Source organism: Scyliorhinus canicula, chromosome 7 (genome assembly GCF_902713615.1).
Source record: "Scyliorhinus canicula chromosome 7, sScyCan1.1, whole genome shotgun sequence".
NCBI lineage: Eukaryota > Metazoa > Chordata > Chondrichthyes > Carcharhiniformes > Scyliorhinidae > Scyliorhinus > Scyliorhinus canicula.
Window position 1 is genome coordinate 196904048 of NC_052152.1, and position 21970 is coordinate 196926017.

Below are 21970 nucleotides of genomic sequence, written 5' to 3' on the forward strand. Positions count from 1 at the left end.
GGGAAAAGGAAGGGTGGGGGTGATCGGGGACTAAAAGGGCAATCTACAGAGGGCAGGGCAGCACGGTGGCGCAGTGGGTTAGCCCTGCAGTTTTACGGTGCCGAGGTCCCAGGTTCAATCCCGGCTCTGGGTCACTGTCCGTGTGGAGTTTGCACATTCTCCCCGTGTTTGCGTGGGTTTCGCCCCCACAACCCAAAAGTAGGTGGATTGAACACGCTAAATTGCCCCTTAATTGGAAAAAATTAATTGGGTACTCTAAATTTTTAATATTAAAAAAATTACAGAGGGCATGGCTGAGGTACTAGATGAATATTTTGCACCTGTCTATACTAAGGAAATGCTGCCAATTTCATAATGAAAGAGGAGGTAACTGAGGCACTGGGTTAACTAAAAAATGGTAAAGAGGAGGTATTAGAAAGGCTGGCTGAACTTTAATCACTTTGGAAGAGATTAGAAGCATCTGAGGAAGCTGAGGGAATTAAGGGTGAAAATTAAGGAAACACCGCCAATAATCTCGCTTAAATACAGAAGGATGTCAAAAGACTGGAGAACTACAAATGTTTCACCCTTGTTCAAGGAAGGGTGGCAGGGTAAGCCATGCAGCTACAGGCCAGTGAGAGAGCTTTAAGAAACGATAATATGAATCAAACTCTATTGGGTCCTTGTCCCCCTTCAGGAGCAAAGAAATTGAGGCTTAGTGAGGGTCGGAGGCAAAGAACCCCGAGACAGTGAGTCGTTAAACATTTCCATTATTAAGGGTATGAGCTGTTCCAAGAACCTTTTGTAAAACTCGGCTGGGAAGCCGTCAGGACCCGGGGCTTTATCAGGTTGCAGCAACCCAATACATTTTAAAATCTCTCCCGGGCATAATGGGGAATCCAATTCGTATATCCTACTCTCCTCGATAGTTAGGATACACAAACAAGGGCAGCGCAGTGGCGCAGTGGGTTAGCCCTGCTGCCTCACGGCGCCGAGGTCCCAGGTTCGAGGGCAGCACGATGGCGCAGTGGGTTAGCCCTGCTGCCTCACGGCGCTGAGGTCCCAGGTTCAATCCCGGCTCTGGGTCACTGTCCGTGTGGAGTTTGCACATTCTCCCCGTGTCTGTGTGGGTTTCGCCCCCACAACCCAAAGATGTGCAGGCTAGGTGGATTGGCCACGCTAAATTGCCCCTTAATTGGAAAAAATTAATTGTGTACTCTAAATTTTTTTTTTTAAAGTTGGGACTGCGGCGCTGAGGACCCGGGTTAAATCCCGGCCGTGGGTCACCGTCTGTGTGGAGTTTGCACATTCTCCCCGTGTTTGCGTGGGTTTCGCCCCCACAACCCAAAAGATGTCCAGGTTAGGTGGATTGGCCACGCTAAATTGCCCCTTAATTGGGGAAAAAAAATAATTGAGTACTCTAAATTTATTTAAAAAAAAGAATCATAGGGATCTCTCGAGAGACAGACTGCCACTTGAGTTGATGGCTTTCTCTTCATGCTCACAGAAGGTATCCAGCCTTAACTGATGCACAGCCTAACGAGTAGACCCCAGTTTGAATTGGAATTGGAATTTTTTAATGTGTGTCAGTCGCTCCAAAGTTGGGGGGCGTGAGTGTCGACGGTCCACCTCTGTTGCTCCAACCTTTCCATTTTCAGGGTATAAGCCCGATATGAAATAATTCTCCCCCCCCCCCCCCCCCCCCCCCCCCCCCCCCCCCCATTTTGATGGTCTTGAGAGCCTCCAAAAGTATGGAGGGAGAGATTGAATCCGATTTATTGAGTTTAAGAAATCCTCAATGGGGTAGACAAACGATCACAAAATGTATTTTCTGATAACAGAGTGGTGCCTCGTCTCCAGGGTAGGCGTTCGGAAAGGGCCGGAGTCAAACAGTAAATCAGCAGTAAGTGGGGCGATGACAATCGCCGAGTATAGAGCTGCAGCTACAAAAGTGCCTTATCAAAAATATAAAAGTCGATTCAAGAATATGCACGCTGGATATGTGAAAAAGCCCCGGCAATCCCAGATGGGTCTGGAGATTTTGGTTTAGAATGATCCAATTTAAGGTCCAAGACACAGTTCAGGTCACCTCCTAGAATCATCTGGTGTGAATCAAGGCATGGGAGAGAATTCACAAGTTTGAGTCGTCCCAGTTGGAGGCAAGACTACAGTAGTCTATGCCAATGAGTCATGAACAATAATATAGTGACCACTAGGGTCAGCGATAACCTGTGAGGAGGAGAATTGTATTCTCTTCTGAATTACGATTGCCATGTCTCTGGCCCTGCCATTAAAACTGGAGTGTAAAACCTGCCCCACCCAAATCCCACCCTCACCCACCATCTTATACCACATGCCTGCAAAGTAATCAGTAGGTGCGGCCTTCCATCTCCTCCGGCAGCCTCACCATGCGGACGTTTTGCCTTCTGGATCACTTTTCAACATCACTTATTTTGGCCGTCAGATTTTTATTGCTCTCGACCCCTGAGGTTAGGCTGGCGTCTAAAGACGTGATCCGATCGCTGTGGTCCCTTAGGGCCGTTTCAATGCCTTTCAGCGTGACACCACATGCCTCGACGGTCTATTTCATTTTTTCTAACTTCAAATTGATGTGGGCCAGAGCCTCATCAATCGATGTTTTTAGGTCCACCGCCAGACGTTGGCGATATTTTTCCAACTCTATCGCCATTGTGTGGCTGGTTTAGCACACTGGGCTAAATCGCTGGCTTTGAAAGCAGACCAAGGCAATTCCCGTACCAGGCTCCCCGAACAGGTGTCGGAATGTGGCGACTAGGGGCTTTTCACAGTACCTCCATTGAAGCCTACTCGTGACAATAAGCGATTTTCATCGTCGTCCATCAGCGGCGTGGTCACGAGGGGAGAAGGAGAGCTCACCCTCGCCATCTTACTGTTCACGGAGTCCTACAATGTCTCAGAATGTCTCAATGAAGACGGACCACGGCCCAAATCCTTCTTGCTTATATCTTTTCTGGGCATCTTATGTTTTTAAAAAATAGTTTAGGCTGTTCGTTGCGCTGAAAAAAGCTCTTTTCTAAGGAGAGCTGCTCTCCCTCTACATGCTTCACTGGAACTCCTGTTCCCCGAAGTGTTGACCAGGATCGCAGCTTTTCTTGATCCATATTTATGTGGAGATGATGGTGTAGTGGTAATGTCAATGGACTAATAATCCAGGGACCCAGGCTAATGCTTTGGGAATATGCATTCAAATCTCAACCGTGGCAGCTGGTGGAATGTAAATTCAATGAATAAATCTGGAATATAAAGCCAATCTCGGTGATGGAGGGCATGGACAGGTTGGCGGAATGGCCACTGTGCTGATGTGGCCCCTTTAAGGGTCAAGCTCTCACAGCCCAGGTGATCGGTTCAGGGCCAATTGTGCAGGAGCGCACAAACCCCAACCAATGGAGAGAAAGCGCGTGGCCCTGGGAGCAGGGGTCCGAGCAGTGTGGACCCCAGTGCCAAAGAGTTAAGACCCAGTCATCGTTGCTCTGTGCCTGTTACTTTGTTTTTAAAATGCATTTTATTCAAAAGTAGGTTACAGCAAATAAACACCCCGGGAAACATTCTTCCCAACGATCAACTGTACAGTTTGTACAGATTTTACTCCTTTTCCACCCCCTCCCATCACCCAGCCCTGTGCCTGTTACATAGTTGTCTTTTCTTATTGTTAATAAACACCCATTGCTGTTATTGGGGGTCTCCAGTAACGTCTGGAGCCACCACATTGGCGATGAGTGTAAACCGGACCGATCGCTCGTCCACAGAAGTTCGGGATTCAAGGGAGGGGGGAAGGAAAAAGCCGTCAAAAACAAACGATAAATCAGGAAGCACGACAGGAGCACCAATACAGTGAGTGAATATGCCAACGATTGGGAAGTTAGACACTTTTGACCAAGGGGCTGAAGACTGGAGCAAGTACATCGAATGGCTCTGTTATTTTTTCAAAATAAATGAAATAGCAGGGGAGGACAAACACAAGGTGTTACTATTGACGGTTTGTGGGCCTGAAACCTACAACCTGAGAAGAAATCTTAGGTGCGATTCTCCGGTGTCCGACGCCAAAATCATGTTCGGCAATCGGGCGGAAAATGGGCTCCGATTAGCGTGGCCAATCCACCTACCCTCCACATCTTTGGGTTCATATGATCATAGAATTTACAGTGCAGAAGGAGGCCATTCGGCCCTTCTGGTCTACACCGGCCTTTGGAAAGAGCACCCCACTTAAACCTAACCCTGTAACCCAGTACCCCACCTAATCCTTTTGGACACTAAGGGCAAATTAGCATGGCCAATCAACCTAACCTGCACATCTTTGGACTGTGGGAGAAAAGCGGAGCACCCGGAGGAACCCCACGCAGACACGGGGAGAACGTGCAGACTCCGCATAGACATTCACCCAAAGGTTGGAATTGAACCTGGATCCGTGGTGTGGTGAGGCAGAAGTGCTAACCGCTGTGCCACCTTGCCATCACTGTTCTGTGCCCGTACATAGTTGTCTATGTCTATTGTTAATAAACCCCCTTTGCTGTTACTGGGAGTCCAGTGTATTGCCTCGGGCCACCAAAGCTGTACAAGTGGCAGTGGAGAAACGTTTTAAGTGATACCTTTTGGGGAGGGGTTAGATAAAATAAAGAAGACAATTATAAAAGGGGTGCAGGAACATGGGACCTGGGGGTATAAATGCAGAAAGGATGATGATAGGGCCACGGACCACAGGATACAGGTGAGGAAAAACATCTTTATTTAATGAGTGGTCACGACCTAGAATGCATTGCCTGAGAGTTTTGGCGAGGCAGATTCAAACCATGATCTTCAAAAAGGTATTGGATAATTATCTGAGGAGAAAATAATGTTAGGAATACAGGGAAAAGGCAGGAGAGTGGTAGCAGCTGGGTTGCTGCGCTTACAGAAAGCTGACATCAGATGGACTGAATGGCCTCCTTCTGTAACCATCCTACCATTCTATGTATGTTGGCACAGAAGTTGGTTTTGAAGGAGCACGACAGTTGCAGTAGATATTTTCAACTCTCAAAGATTTTCAAAAGTGTTTGACAGCTTGACAGTCGCCCAAGTTCCCTCACCGCTCCACCCCCTCAATACTCGTGCGTGACAAAATTTCATCAATTTCAATTTGGGAACTTTCAAATTTAATTGGACAGCACGGTAGCATAGTGGTTGGCACAATTGCTTCACAGCTCCAGGGTCCCAGGTTCGATTCCCGGCTTGGGTCACTGTTTGTGCGGACTCTGCACGTTCTCCCTGTGTGTACGTTTGTTTCCTCCGGGTGCTCCGGTTTCCTCCCACAGTCCAAAGGTGTGCAGGTTAGGTGGATTGGCCATGCTAAATTGCCCTTAGTGTCCAAATTGCCCTTAGTGTTGGGTGGGGTTACTGGGTTATGGGGTAGGGTGGGGATGTGGGCTTGGGTAGGGTGCTCTTTCCAAGAGCTGGTGCAGACTCGATGGGCCAAATGGCCTCCTTCTGCACTGTAAATTCTATGAAACTCCCAGCCCCAAAAATGATTTTGTGGGAGAGGGTTCCAGATACCCTGATTTGCCAGTTCTTGGATGATTTAAGGGTCGGGGTAGGTGTTGGCCGTTCAGACTGACATTCACATCCATTCACACAAAGGGGGGTTGTAATCTGAAATATTCTTTTCCAAAAGCCATTGAGGCTGGTTAGATTAAATTGGACATTTTAGAGCTGTGTCCTGGTGAAAGATCAGAGCCCTGAAACATGACATGCTGAGTATTCGCAATTTCTCTTTTTTATTTGATTTTTCCAACATTTTGTTTTTGGACAGATAGATTTTTGTTAGACAATGGTATTGAAGGGTCCAGAACCAGAATGGATAAATGGAGTTAACTTACAGAGCAGCCACTATCCAACTGTATGGTAGCACTGGCTCAAGGGGCTGAATGGCCTGCTTCTAGAACATAGAACATAGAACAGTACAGCACAGAACAGGCCCTTCGGCCCTCAATGTTGTGCCGAGCCATGATCACCCTACTCAAACCCACGTATCCACCCTATACCGTAACCCAACAACCCCCCCCCCCCTTAACCTTACTTTTATTAGGACACTACGGGCAATTTAGCATGGCCAATCCACCTAACCCGCACATCTTTGGACTGTGGGGGGAAACCGGAGCACCCGGAGGAAACCCACGCACACAGGGGGAGGACGTGCAGACTCCACACAGACAGTGACCCAGCCGGGAATCGAACCTGGGACCCTGGAGCTGTGAAGCATTTATGCTAACCACCATGCTACCCTGCTGCCCTGTTACTGTAACAAAGAGCCATGATCTGGAGATGCCGGCGTTGGACTGGGGTGAGGACAGTAAGAAGTCTTACAACACCAGGTTAAAGTCCAACAGGTTTGTTTCAAACACTAGCTTTCGGAGCACTGCTCCTTCCTCAGGTGTATCTCCTGAGCAGGGAGTGCTACATTAAGGGGACATAGAATTAAGATTAAATGATGGGCGGCACGGTAGCACAGTGGCTAGCACTATTGCTTCACAGCACCAGGGTTGCAGAGTCGATTCCTGGCTTGGGTCACTGTCTGTGCAGAGTCTGCCCGTTCTCCCCGTGTCTGCGTGGGTTTCCTCCGGGTGCTCTGGCTTCCTCCCACAAGTCCTGAAAGACGTGCTGTTGGTGAATTGGACATTCTGAATTCTCCCTGTGTGTACCCGAACAGGCGCCGGAAAGTGGCAACAAGGGGCTTTGCGCAATAACGTCATTGCAGTGTTAAGGTAGGCCTACTTGTGACAATAAAGATTATTAAATTCAGGATGGCGAGCAGGAGAAAGTTATTCCCCGCCCCCGCCCCCACCCCAAAGTTACAATTGGGAATTTTCCAAGTATCTTGTCAAATATTCCTCCCTACACCAAGAGCAAATTAAATCACCGGTCATCTGATTTGTCTGTGGTATTTTGTTATGCGGCTGGTTTTGTGGTGCAGGGGCAATGGCCTCTGGGCCAGGTTCGAGGCCCACTCCAGGAAGGTGCGTTCATAACGCGGTCAAACGGGCCGAGTATCGACCTGCAAAGCCTTGCCCCACACACCGATGGCAGTTGGTAAGAGATTCCAGGTCAGCCGTGTTGAGGAAAGAATGCTGGAGCTTCAACTGTCCCCATCCATAGCTCCAGACCACAGCATGTAAACAAGTGTATGTTGTGACAGCAACTCATAGACTCCGTGAGTAGAGCAACCAACACCACCATCTTGCCATCTGACCGGACTGAGGGGTGACTACTTAAATTCAAGCCTACCTTTGAAAACAATGATTTAAACTGGCGTGAAATTTTAAAACGCCGTAAATAAAGAAGTTGGCAGTGTTTTTAAATTGTGATTAACTTTGTCGGCTTCCTACCTAATGCACCTAACCAGGTTTCCCTCTGTTCTATTATCCTCTTGACAACCTTCAGAATTTTCATAGCCCCATCTTATTTTTGCGGGTGCTTGTGGAGAAGGAGTGCAAGTTTGTTTTTATTGCGGCACTAGGTGCAGTGTTTGGATTTGGAGGAACCACGGTCACTCCACACCCTCCCAGTTCCTGGGGTCGGGACAAGGGTGGGATTTTACCACTGGTGACTCGAGCTTTCACTCATTGCGGCTGGGTCCTGTCTGGAGATTGTGTTCCTGCCCATTCTCTGCCCGTCCCTCCCTCCTGCTAGCGACGCAGCGGCTCAGTCGGAGTGAGACTAGTTCAGTTCCCATCCGAGGGGGAAGCAGCAACAACCAAGGACAACGCCACAACGTGGAGTCAGACAGAGCTATTGAGACAATAACATCGCCACTCCATCGATATAAGTCCCTCTCTGTGCAGTCGGTGAGTAGCTGATACATTTTGTATCAATGTAGTCAGAATGGAATGTTGAGACATGGATACATCGAATTGGACACATCTCCCCCCCCCCCCCCCATTCATTGCAAATGTGGCTGTTTCTCCTCGGCATTCAGGTTCCCTGGTTGCAAGAAGCGTGTTAGGTAGAAATAGGCCTTTAAACACAAACCATGCACAGAAAAATGTTAAGGCATTTTGCAGCGGTGCCCCGATAGGTGGAACAATTTGCGGGGATGGAGAGGGCTTTAAAGACAAGACAGTCCGGGCTTAATTTTAAGATCACGCCGAAAAGGACGTTTATTCTTCTCTCTGTTGATTTGTGTTCCTGGTGGGCGGAGGAGGCTGAACGGAAGGAGTGTACAGGGGAATTCTGACGAGTGCTGGGTGATGAACTCCCCTCTCCTTCCATTGCACTCGCCCGCTTCTCTTTCAGAAATTAACAAGAGACGGGAGGAAATCGATGCGCTAGTCGGCAGTGGAAGGTGCCAGACCCGGAAGTCTTTCCTGCAATGTTGTGCGACCAGACCTTGGACCTGGTCCAATCTGAGTTTTAACAGAGAGATACGGCATAATTCCATTATCCCCTCTCGTCCCACCTTCTTTGTCACATGAGCCGAGGAGGTTACCAAGGACACTGACACCTAGTGTGCACAGTTGCACTCTCCTACACTCTCTGTCCTGTGATCACGTAGCTTCCAAAACTCCCAAGACGAGATTGAAGGCTCTGGAAATTCTAGTGCAGCTTCATTACCAACCCCCCCCCCCCTACACACACACACACCGTATTAATTTTGTATGAGAGTCCCATCTCAGTACCTTACTCCATCTGACCTTGTCTGGGCTGGTGGAGGATACAGCTGTGCCTTTGAGATGGTTAATAGTGCCCCAACAACTGGTGTTGAGCATTTCTTCTTGTGAATGAAGAGCTGGGCATATTGGGCAGGGCTTCTTAAACATTTTTTTTTTGCGGCGTTTTTCAGAATTCGGCAAGACAGTGATAAAATGAAACGGAACCAAGAAATCTTGGAGTGACCTCAAACACCTCGGCTGTTGTTTGTTGAAGATCATAGAATGTGTGGCACTGGTGATCAACAAAAGTGGAGAGTTCAGAACCACATGCGCAAACATGTTGACCTCCCCCCCCCCCCCCCATTTCCCCTTTCCTGAGGGTTTTTTCAATTTCAAAGGATCTGGCCCGTGTGTCCTGGACACCTTTCACTTCATGTATTTGGAAGCTGATCTGGACATGTTTGGACTGAAGCATTCATTTAGGTCATAGAATCCTGACAATACAGAAGGAGGCCATTCAGCCCATCTAGTCTGCGCCAACCCTCTGAAAGAGCACCCCACCTAGGCCCACTCCCCTGCCCTATCCACATAACCCCACCTAATCTTTGGACACCTAAGGGGCAATTTATCATGGCCAATCCACCTATCCTGCACATCTTTGGACTGTGGGAGGAAAGCCACACAGACATGGGGAGAACATGCAAACTCCAAACAAACAGTCACCCAAGGCCGGAATTGAACCCAGGTCCCTGGCACTGTGAGGCACTAGTGCTAACCACTGTGCCATCTATAACCACTTTTCCAATCTTGACCCCTGTGCTCACTGACCTACATTGGCTCCCGGGAAAGCAATGTCTTGAGTTTAAAACACTCATTCTTGTTTTCAAATCCCTCCATAGCATTGTACCACCCTATCTCCTCCAGCCCCACAACCCTCCCTGATATCTCCTTTCCTAATTTTGATCTCTTGGGCATTCCCCATTTTTAATCCCTCTACTATTGAACCTTGCCCCCTGCCCCTCGCCTGTGGTGTGGTGATCCTCGGGTTAAATCACCACCAGTCAGGTCCCAAAGGGGCGAGCAGATGATGGTCCCCTGGGACTGTGGTGACATTTACATTGGTGGCTGTGCCTTCAGTTGTCTCAACCTCGAAGCTCTGGGATTCTCTCCCTGCACACCTCTGCCTCTAAGGGTGCTATCTAAATATAAGTTGTTGTTGTGATCATGAGGCATTAATGAGGGGGGTGAAAATGAACAGTAATTACAATCTCCAGTTTATTGCATCATGTGACGAGTCGGTGATAGAGGAATTTTATTTAGTTATTCATAAAGGTATAATTATATAAGCTCCTAGGCATCACTTAATTATATGTGAATCTGTGTGTTCTTTACCTTGATGCCGCTGCTAACATTGTGAAGGAGCATTCATTTTCAGCAGATTACTGACTCGCAAGGCAGAAATTTCTGTTCCGTTGGCAGTTTCAAAAATAGCACCGCACACTCTGAACTCAGTCCCAGTCTAGGTTGTTTACTTGATTTTTTGTTTAGGTAAAATGCAGTCTCGAGGCCAAGCTGGATGAAAGTGATGCATCATAAATTCTGTATTGATTCCCAATCATGCTTCGTACATTCTTAAAACAATCCAAACCCCTACTGCGACCTCCTGGCCAGGGAGTAGCTCAGGTTTCATTTGTACGAGTTCCTGCTGCATGATGTTCCTGATGTTCACAAAGAGCATGCTGTCTGGTAACAGAAATTTTTTTTTTTTTAAATAATTTTTATTGGAATTTTTTACAGAAAATATAAAAATATAACAAGTATAGCAAAAAGCAGTAATATGCAACTAACAGCCCCATAACACCCACAATTCCCCCCATACCGTAACATCACATGTATCACACTCCCCCCCCCCCCCCAAACAAGAGAACTTAACCATAAATTAAAATTAGATAAATCAAATTTAAATAAAATAAGCAAACATAATCAACGTGTCCCCCCCCCCACCCCCCCCCGGGTTGCTGCTGCTACTGTCCCAGTACCCTATCGTTGAGCCAGAATGTCGAGGAAAGGTTGCCACCGTTTAAAGAACCCTTGCACCGATCCTCTCAGGGCGAATTTAACCTTCTCAAGCTTAATGAAGCCCGCCATGTCATTGATCCAGGTCTCCACGCTTGGGGGCCTCGAGTCCTTCCACTGTAGCAAAATCCTTCGCCGGGCTACTAGGGACGCAAGGGCCAGCACACCGGCCTCTTTCGCCTCCTGCACTCCCGGCTCTACCCCAACCCCAAAGATCGCGAGTCCCCATCCTGGCTTGACCCTGGATCCCACCACCCTTGACACCGTCCTCGCCACCCCCTTCCAGAACCCCTCCAATGCCAGGCATGCCCAGAACATATGGGCATGGTTCGCTGGACTCCCCGAGCACCTGGCACACCTATCTTCACCCCCAAAGAACCTACTCATCCTCGTCCCAGTCATGTGGGCCCTATGCAGCATCTTGAATTGGATGAGGCTAAGCCGCGCACACGAGGAGGAAGAATTTACCCTCTCCAGGGCATCAGCCCATGTCCCGTCTTCGATCTGTTCCCCCAGTTCCCCCTCCCACTTCGTTTTCAGCTCCTCTACTGACGCCTCTTCCAGTAACAGAAATTTTTTAAGACTATTTTATATACAGCTTTAAAAAACGTTGCATGGGTTGCTCCTGTAAACTCTGCAAGGAGACATGATGGGTCAGCTGACTTTATCCAGGGGTACAATAGTGACATGGGTAAGGAGGTCAAGTACCCAGTAGACCAGTGGTGGGCAATCTGCGAGTCGTGCGCTCAACTCTGCCTCCACTCAAAATGCTAATATTTCTTTTGTTTTTAACCATTTGAAGCTAATGACCGTTCTATTGATACATGAATGATTAAGCATTTCTATAACTCTGTCTGAAATAACCTGCGTGTATTAAAGATTGAAGGGTCATAGTTAGTGACAGGCCCGATTCCAAACTTGCAGCCCACTAAGGTGATGGAGGGCAACTCATGTGGCCTATTCATCAGCCTAGGTTGCCCATCACCGCAGTAGATTGTCAACTCAGTAGTGGTAGAGACACCCCCCCTGGCAACGAACACACACAGACAATGGTGGTAAAAGTGTCACACTTTAAAAAGAAAAGTATAAAAAATAATAGTCCATGATTGCTTGCTGCTATAATCTAGTTTTAGAAACATAGGAACAGGACACTGCTATATAGCCCCATGAGCATGTTCTGCCATCCCATTAGATCATGGCTGATCTGAGACCTAACTCCATATTCCTGTCTTTTCTCCTTATCCCACAATAACTCTGGTGAGCAAAAATCTATTAATCTCCCTTGACCTAGCATCAATTGCCATTTTCACAAGAGTTCTAAACATCTGCCACCCTTTCCATGTAAGTGTTTGCTAACTTCATTCCCGAGTGGTCTGGTTCAAGGTTTTGAATTGTGAGCCCTAGTCCTGAACTCCCAATCAGCAGAAATAGTTTTTCTCTATCTATCCTTTTTAAAAAATAAATTTAGAGTACCCAATTTATTTTTCTAACTAAGGGACAAATTAGCACCACCAATTCACCTACCCTGCCCATCTTTGGGTTGTGGGGGTGAAACCCACCCAAACACGGGGAGAATGTGCAAACTCCACAAGGACAGTGACCCAGAGCCGGGATCGATCCTGTGACCTCGGTGCAGTGAGGCAGCAGTGCTAACCACTGCACCACCCTGTCGCCCTCTTTCTCTACCTATCCTATCAATTCCGCTTTTGAAAACTTGCATCAAATCATTTTTAAAAAATAAAAAAATTTAGAGTACCAATTAATATTTTTCCAATTAATGGACAATTTAGTGTGTTCAATTTACCTATCTTGCACATCTTTGGGTTGTGGTGGCGAAACCCACGCAAACACGGGGAGAATGTGCAAGCTCCACACAGACAGTGACCCAGAGCCGGGATTGAACCTGGGACCATGACGCGGTGATGCAGCAGTGCTAACCACTGTGCCACTGTGCTGCCTATCAAAGGAAGAGAAACCCCTGAGAAAAATGCCAAAATTCCATCCTCCATGTGGCATAAGCCAACAATGGATCTGACCAAATAGTTGAGGGACAGTTACTCTCCTGCCATGGCTCAGTTGGTGGTCGTGCTCTTGCCTCTTCGTCACAAGATTCCAAATTCAAGTCCCACTCAGAGACTTTGATACAAAAAGCTAGGCTGACTCTTCAGTGCAGAACTGAGGGAGCGATGATGGGGCCTTGGTTTAAATCCCCATCAAAAGACTGCTCCAATTCCAGGGCAGCACGGTGGCACAGTGGTTAGAATTGCTGTCTCACGGCGCCGAGGATCCGGGTTCAATCCTGGCCTTGGCTTATTGTCTGTGTGGAGTTTGCACATTTCCCCCCATATCTGCGAGGGTATCGTCCCACAGTCCAAAGATGAGCAGGTCAGGTGGATTGGCCATGCTAAATTGCCCCTTGGGTGTCTGAAGATTTGGCGGGGTTACAGGGATGGGATTGGGCCTGGGTGGGGTGCTTTTTCGGAGGGTTGGTGCAGACCCGATGGCCTCCTTTTGCAATGTAGTGATTCTATAAATATGGTGAAAAGAAGGGTCAAGGATCAGAGGTCAACACTATGTATGCTAACTGAATGTGCAATGTTACTGGTCCCTTGTAGAGGAGCAAATTGCATCAAGATCCCAACTGATATTAATGGTTTACCTGAACACCGTCCTGCACTTGAGAACGAGATATAGCTCAGAGATAGGCTGGGAAGACACCATGGCTGTTAGTTACAGAATTGAAGCGGTGCACCATGGCAACCAGCCAGCTGATTACCAGAACACAGTTTGGGATTTAAACCTCGGCATGTGTGGAAGCTGCAGATCTCTTAGCTGACAATGATCCTGTTACTATAAGCTATCTTATGTCACAAACATGATGACTTCTCCATGACTTACCTTTCTCCCTGTATGTGCACAGATGCACGCTGTGTGTAGTGTCACACCGAGGAGAGTTACCTTGAGGAACGTATTGATACAGAAGGGCATTGATGCAAACTTTATAAATAGATGCAAGCGACAACTCAATGGTGGTAAAAGTGTCACACTTTTTTAAGAAAAGTATAAAAAATAATAGTCAATGGTCGCTTGCTGCTTTTATCTTGTTTTAGAAACATAGGAACAGGACACAGCTATATAGCCCCATGAGCATGTTCTGATGGCTGATCTGTGACCTAATTCCATATTCCTGTCTTTTCCCCTTATCCCACAATAGCTCTGGTGAGCAAAAATCTATCAATCTCCGTTGACCTAGCATCAATTGCCATTTTCACAAGAGTTCTAAACATCTGCCACCCTTTCCATGTAAGTGTTTGCTAACTTCATTCCCGAGTGGTCTGGTTCAAGGTTTTGGATTGTGAGCCCTAGTCCTGAACTCCCAATCAGCAGAAATAGTTTTTCTCTACCTATCCTTTTTAAAAAATAAATTTAGAGTATCCAATTTATTTTTCTAATTAAGGGACAAATTAGCACCGCCAATCCACCTAGCCTGCACAACTTTGGGTTGTGGGGGCGAAACCCACGCAAACACGGGGAGAATGTGCAAACTCCACATGGACAGTGACCCAGAGCCGGGATCGAACCTGGGACCTCGGCACCGTGAGGCAGCAGCGCTACCACTGCGCCACCGTGCTGCCCTATCAAATCACACCGTAACCATCTCGGAAGAGTTCAAGGTTTAAGAGGCGTTGTCTATCTTCAGAGAGATTCCCAGAAAGAGAAATGTCCTTTAATTAACCCTCAGATATATCTGAGAGCAATTTGCTTTTAATTGACTAAAACAAGAACATAAGAAAAAGTGTGTCCCTGCAGCATAGAATTACAGGATAGAAGGAGGCCATTCAGTCCATTGTGTCTGTGTTGGCCCTCTGAAGGAGCAATTCATCCAGTGACACTCTCCTGCCTTTCCACTGTAGACCTGCACATTTTTCCTTTGCGGACAATGATCCAATTCCCTTTATGAAAGTCTCAATGGCCACATTTCCACCACACTCTAAGACATTGCGTTCCAGATCTTAACCACTCTGAGGAAGGCGGTTTATCTTGTGCTTTCTTTGTCAATCACCATATATCAGCGTCCTCTGGTTCTTGACCTTCCATCAATGGGGACAGTTTCTTTCCATCTACTTTGTCTAGACCCTTCATGATTTTGAACACCTCTATCACATCTCCTCTTAACCTTCCCTTCTTCAAGGAAAATGGCCACAGTCTTTCCAATGGACGTGAAAGAATCATCTTAACAAAATAATACATGGTGCATTATAGTGTACGATAGTCCTCTTCTCATGAGGTAGCATAATCTCTGATTTGCCACCAGAGCCCCAACAATTATACTAAAAGAAGAACATTGCCCTAGTTTTGCACCTGTCTCTTTGTAGACCGCTGGTCTGTGAAAATGCTGAATTATTATTGGTCCAATCTGACAATGAAATCCAATTGGAAAATGACCATGTTTGAGTTGATAGTGCTTCAGGCTTTGGCCCTCACTGTCTCTGAAGGAAGCAAAATGTTTATCTCCACCTCTCTCTCTCCTCCAAGAATTACATAGAAACAGGCCAACAGGTCCCTGTCGATGTCTGTGCTCCACACACGTCTCATTTTGCTTCATCTTATTCCATCAACAGACCCTTCTATTCTTATCATTCATGCTGTTATCTAACTTCCCCTAAATGCATCAATATTAATTGCCTTGATCACTCCTTGTGGTAGCAAAGTCCAATTCTCGCCACTCTGCCTAAAGAAGTTTCTCCCAAATTCCCAATTGGTTTAATTACCATTTCTATATTCATGGCCTCTAGTTTTGGAGTTGTTTGGACTCAACCAACAAGCAGAAACCTTTTCTCTATGTTGACCATATTGAAACTCGTCGTGGTCTTAGAACATAGAACATAGAACGATACAGCGCAGTACAGGCCCTTCGGCCCTCGATGTTGCACCGACATGGAAAAAATCTAAAGGCCATCTAACCTACACTATGCCCTTATCATCCATATGCTTATCCAATAAATTTTTAAATGCCCCAATGTTGGCGAGTTCACTACTGTTGCAGGTAGGGCATTCCACGGCCTCACCACTCTTTGCGTAAAAAACCCACCTCTGACCTCTGTCCTATATCTATTACCCCTCAATTTAAGGCTATGTCCCCTCATGCTAGCCACCTCCATCCGCGGGAGAAGGCTCTCGCTGTCCACCCTATCTAACCCTCTGATCATTTTGTATGCCTCTATTAAGTCACCTCTTAACCTTCTTCTCTCTAACGAAAACAACCTCAAGTCCATCAGCCTTTCCTCATAAGATTTTCCCTCCATACCAGGCAACATCCTGGTAAATCTCCTCTGCACCCGTTCCAAAGCTTCCACGTCCTTCCTATAATGAGGCGACCAGAACTGTACGCAATACTCCAAATGCGGCCGTACTAGAGTTTTGTACAACTGCAACATGACCTCATGGCTCCGGAACTCAATCCCTCTACCAATAAAGGCCAACACACCATAGGCCTTCTTCACAACCCTATCAACCTGGGTGGCAACTTTCAGGGATCTATGTACATGGACACCGAGATCCCTCTGCTCATCCACACTACCAAGAATTTTACCATTAGCCAAATATTCCGCATTCCTGTTATTCTTTCCAAAGTGAATCACCTCACACTTCTCCACATTAAACTCCATTTGCCACCTCTCAGCCCAGCTCTGCAGCTTATCTATGTCCCTCTATAACCTGCAACATCCTTCCGCACTGTCTACAACTCCACCGACTTTAGTGTCGTCTGCAAATTTACTCACCCATCCTTCTGCGCCCTCCTCTAGGTCATTTATAAAAATGACAAACAGCAACGGCCCCAGAACAGATCCTTGTGGTACGCCACTCGTAACTGAACTCCATTCTGAACATTTCCCATCAACTACCACTCTCTGTCTTCTTTCAACTAGCCAATTTCTGATTCACATCTCTAAATCACCCTCAATCCCCAGCGTCCGTATTTTCTGCAATAGCCGACCGTGGGGAACCTTATCAAACGCTTTACTGAAATCCATATACACCACATCAACTGCTCTACCCTCGTCTACCTGTTCAGTCACCTTCTCAAAGAACTCGATAAGGTTTGTGAGGCATGACCTACCCTTCACAAAACCATGCTGACTGTCCCTAATCATATTATTCCTATCTAGATGATTATAAATCGTATCTTTTATAATCCTCTCCAAGACTTTACCCACCACAGACGTTAGGCTCACCGGCCTATAGTTACCGGGGTTATCTCTACTCCCCTTCTTGAACAAAGGGACCACATTTACTATCCTCCAGTCCTCTGGCACTATTCCTGTAGCCAATGATGACCTAAAAATCAAAGCCAAAGGCTCAGCAATCTCTTCCCTGGCTTCCCAGAGAATCCTAGGATAAATCCCATCCGGCCCCGGGGATTTATCTATTTTCACCTTGTCCAGAATTGCCAACACTTCTTCCCTACGCACCTCAATGCCATCTATTCTAATAGCCTGGGTCTCAGCATTCTCCTCCACAATATTATCTTTTTCTTGAGTGAATACTGACGAAAAGTATTTAGTATCTCGCTTATCTCCTCAGCCTCCACACACAACGTCCCACCACTGTCCTTGACTGGCCCTACTCTTACCCTAGTCATTCTTTTATTCCTGACATACCTATAGAAAGCTTTTGGGTTTTCCTTGATCCTACCTGCCAAAGACTTCTCATGTCCCCTCCTTGCTCGTCTCAGCTCTCTCTTTAGATCCTTCCTCGCTTCCTTGTAACTATCAAGCGCCCCAACTGAAACTTCACGCCTCATCTTCACATAGACCTCCTTCTTCCTCTTAACAAGAGATTCCACTTCTTTGGTAAACCACGGTTCCCTCGCTCGACCCCTTCCTCCCTGCCTGACTGGTACGTACTTATCAAGAACATGCAATAGCTGTTCCTTGAACAAGCTCCACATATCCAGTGTGCCCAACCCTTGCAGCCTACTTCTCCAACCAACACATCCTAAGTCATGTCTAATGGGATCATAATTGCCCTTCCCCCAGCTATAACTCTTGCCCTGCGGGGTATACTTATCCCTTTCCATCACTAACGTAAAGGTCACCGAATTGTGGTCACTGTTTCCAAAGTGCTCACCTACCTCCAGATCTAACACCTGGCCTGGTTCATTACCCAAAACCAAATCCAATGTGGCCTCGCCTCTTGTTGGCCTGTCAACATATTATGTCAGGAAACCCTCCTGCACACATTGTACAAAGAATGACCCATCTAATGTACTCGAACTATATCTTTTCCAGTCAATATTTGGAAAGTTAAAGTCTCCCATAACAACTACCCTGTTACTTTCGCTCTTTTCCAGAATCATCTTCGCCATCCTTTCCTCTACATCCCTAGAACTATTAGGTGGCCTATAGAAAACTCCCAACAGGGTGACCTCTCCTTTCCTGTTTCTAACCTCAGCCCATACTACCTCAGAAGAAGAGTCCCCATCTAGCATCCTTTCCGCCACCGTAATACTGTCCTTGACTAGCAGCGCCACACCTCCCCCTCTTTTGCCCCCTTCTCTGAGCTTACTAAAACACCTAAACCCCGGAACCTGCAACAACCATTCCTGTCCCTGCTCTATCCATGTCTCTGAAATGGCCACAACATCAAAGTCCCAGGTACCAACCCATGCTGCCAGTTTCCCTACCTTATTTCGTATACTCCTGGTATTGAAGTAGACACACTTCAAACCACCTACCTGAACACTGGCACCCTCCTGCGAAGTCAAATCTGTGCTCCTGACCTCTCTACTCTCAATCTCCCGTACCCCAAAACTACAATCCAGGTTCCCATGCCCCTGCTGAATTAGTTTAAACCCCCCCAAAGAGCACTAACAAATCTCCCCCCCAGGATATTGGCGCCCCTCAGGTTCAGATGTAGACCATCCTGTCTATAGAGGTCCCACCTTCCCCAGAAAGAGCCCCAGTTATCCAGAAATCTGAATCCCTCCCGCCTGCACCATCCCTGTAGCCACGTGTTTAATTGCTCTCTCTCCCTATTCCTCATCTCACTATCACGTGGCACGAGCAACAACCCCCCTTAACCTATTTCTTGAACCAAGACACTGATCCGCTATCTCAATGCCTCCTCCTTTGGCACAGTGTGAATTTTTGTCTAATTTTGTTCTCGTGAAGCGCCTTGAGACATTTCACAATGTTAAAGGCGCCAAATGAATGCAAGTTTTATATTTAGTCAAGAAACCTAAGCTGCATCTTGCTATATATCGTGGTCATTGTTGCCTGGATTCGCTTTGCCCTGGCTGTGAGCTGCATTCTTGGGCCCTGCAGGTCACACCTGCCCCTTCAGCTAACTTTAATGAAAATGAAATGAAATGAAAATCGCTTATTGTCACGAGTAGGCTTCAATGAAGTTACTGTGAAAAGCCCCTAGTCGCCACATTCCGGCGCCTGTCCGGGGAGGCTGGTACGGGAATCGAACCGTGCTGCTGGCCTGCTTGGTCTGCTTTAAAAGCCAGCGATTTAGCCGAGTGAGCTAAACCAGCTAAATGTAGGTACCCTCAGTATTGTGAAGCTGTACAGTGTACAGGCAAATCCAGGGACGAGCGAAAGAGATTCCTGCGTTTAAGTTTACTAGTGGGGGCCTTGATATTTATTAGTTCTCCAGGAACTAACTAACCATCCTTCGGAGAGACCACTGCTGAATATGCTTGATATTTTCTGATTTGTCGCAAGCCGGGTGGTGGAGAATAACTAACTAGTCACAAGCACTTCTGCAACATTAGCACTTGTGTATGTGATAATGAAAGGTGAGAATTTCTATTTTAATGGTTATTGGAAGATGTGAGTGAGGCAGCTAGTTCACAGCACACACTCCAGGCAATGAGTTTTAAAAAATGAGAAAGTAATTACCACTGACAATGAGTTACAACAATGTGAATCTGAATGATCCCCCTTGTATGAACATTAGTTGTATATGTTTTGTGAGTTATTATCAGCTGGTTGCTGTCTCCTTTTGTGAACATATACACAGCTGGGATAATCAGATATATGCTGAGCCTCTTTTGGAATATCCAATTTTATCTACGTCATTATTGTGCCCTGCACCTTGCCCAGAAGAATTGAAAGTTAGATAGTTACAAGGGATAAGTTTGCTTAATTTCATATAATGCCCGGAACACATTCAGTCTTGGCTTTGAACATGTAATGCTGTAATATAAGCAGAGTGTAAAAGAGCAGATATTGAGTGCGTGTGAGAGAGAGATTGGTGTGGAATGTCGAGATGTTAACAAGTGGGGAGGGGCAAGTCGAAAAATGGAGAGCTAGAAACCTTCAGAGAGAGATGGAAAAGATTGTGAACATGAGAGGGGTTGGGAAAGAAAGTAATAACTTTCACTTCTATAACACCTTTCACAACCTCAGCACACCCTAAAGAGGTTTACAGCCAATTAAAAAGTTTTGACATGTAATCACCAATGTTCCCTCTACTTTCCCTTTGCGCCAGAAGGCTTTCTTGTTGATCAGCACGGTCCTATTAAGATGGTTACGTGGCCCTGCATGTGTGCACCTGGATGGATACTGCGGATACTGGAATCTGAAACGAAAGAGAAAATGCTGGAAAATCTCAGCAGGTCTGGCAGCATCTGTAGGAAGAGAAAAGAGCTAATGTTTTGAGTCCGATGACTCTTTGTCAAAGCCCTCAGCTTTAGGTGGATTGGCCATGCTAAACTGCCCTTAGTATCCAAAATTGCCTTTAGTGTTAGGTGGGGTTACTGGGTTATGGGGATAGGGTGGAGGTGTGGGGTTGGGTAGGGTGCTCTTCCCAAGAGCCGGTGCTGACTCGATGGGCTGAATGGCCTCCTTCTGCACTGTAAATTCTATGGACCCGAAACGTTAGCTCTTTTCTCTCCCTACAGATGCTGCCAGACCTGCTGAGATTTTCCAGCGTTTTCTCGTTCGTTGGTTGTCCATGGCCTGTTTTTCCCAGGGCTTTGGGTTGTTGCGCAGCCATGCAGCATTGAGAGAATATCGGCCACTTGTTGTGTAGGACACACAGCAGCCAATTTGCACACTGCAGGATCTCACAGTCAGCAATGCGATAACACCCGGGTTATCTGTTCTGATGTTGAGAGACACCAGTGCGAAACTCCTATGCTTCGCTTCAAAACAATGCTTTGGGATCACTTTGGAGAGAGAATTGCGGGGTCTCAGTTTAATCTCAGTTGAAAGGCGCACCTGTTGACTGTGCAGCACGCCATCAGTACTGCACTGCGAGTGTCTAGATTTTGAACTCCAGTCTCTGGAGTGGGTCTTCAATCTATGGGTCTTGAACCATCTCTATGTAGACAATAGGTCTCTGATTGTTGTCAGACTATAGCGTTATTTGAGGGGATTATCTTTGATGTCATCAATCCTTTTGCTCATAGAAACGTATTCTTCATAGTGAGACATCATTGGACCCGAAGGGTGGGTGTATGGTTTATCCCCGGATACCCTCCTGTACAGAACTACTGGTATAGAAATAAATGAGAGGTACGGATCTGATTGCTGGTTGTTTCAGCCAGTGAGGAAATGTAAAATAAGAAGGGTTGGATAAAATTATTCTAAACTGTTTTAAAATGCAATACGACCTATAGTGGACCCTTTGTAATTCTGCACTTCAGCCCCAGAGTAGGTTTTTCAAAACAAAATTCCTATTGAGGGGCAATTTAGAGTGGCCAATCCACCTACCCTGCACATCTTTGGGTTGAGGGGGGAGACCCACGCAGACAAGGGGCGAATGTGCAAACTCAGGCAGCACGGTGGCGCCGTGGTTAGCCAAGGACCCGGGTTCGATCCTGACCCCGGGTCACTGTCCGTGTGGAGGGGTAGGTGAGTCGGCCAATTTAAATTGCCCCTTAATTGGGGAAAAAAAGAATTGGGTACTCTAAATTTATGGAAAAAAAAAGAATGTGCAAACTCCACGCGGACAGTGACCCGGGGCCGGGATCAAACCCGGGTCCTCGGCGCCGTGAGGCAGCAGTGCTAACCACTGTGCCACTGTGCTTCCCTCCTGGAGTAGGTTTGAAAGGGCGTTTGTAACAGGTCCCAAATATTTCACCAGTGTAAAACTGACTATATTCACAGACAAATTAATGTTAAATATTCAGTCTTGGAGAAACCGGTGTGAAAAATGGAATGCTTCAGTGCCTTCTACGGATGAGTGTAGGGGGAGGGGAGAGGGTAAGTATGTTATCAAAGAATTGCAGTCTGTTCTCATTA

At 46.7% G+C, this 21970-nt stretch overlaps 1 protein-coding gene and 1 long non-coding RNA gene across 2 annotated transcripts in view; one reads left to right on the top strand and one right to left on the bottom strand.

Annotated features, from left to right (window-relative positions):
• The first annotated feature begins 7443 nt into the window (after window positions 1-7443).
• LOC119969678 (protein NDRG3-like) overlaps window positions 7444-21970 on the top strand; it is a 116523-nt gene continuing 101996 nt past the window's right edge. The window contains exon 1 of the mRNA XM_038803636.1: window positions 7444-7832. The gene's annotated coding sequence lies outside the window, so the exon portion shown is untranslated. The remainder of the gene's footprint in view (window positions 7833-21970) is intronic.
• Window positions 9932-13491, bottom strand: LOC119969679. The gene is made up of 2 exons (XR_005461443.1): window positions 13372-13491; window positions 9932-10379 (listed from the first exon to the last, which is right to left on the bottom strand). It is a non-coding gene; the product is annotated as an uncharacterized LOC119969679 (long non-coding RNA).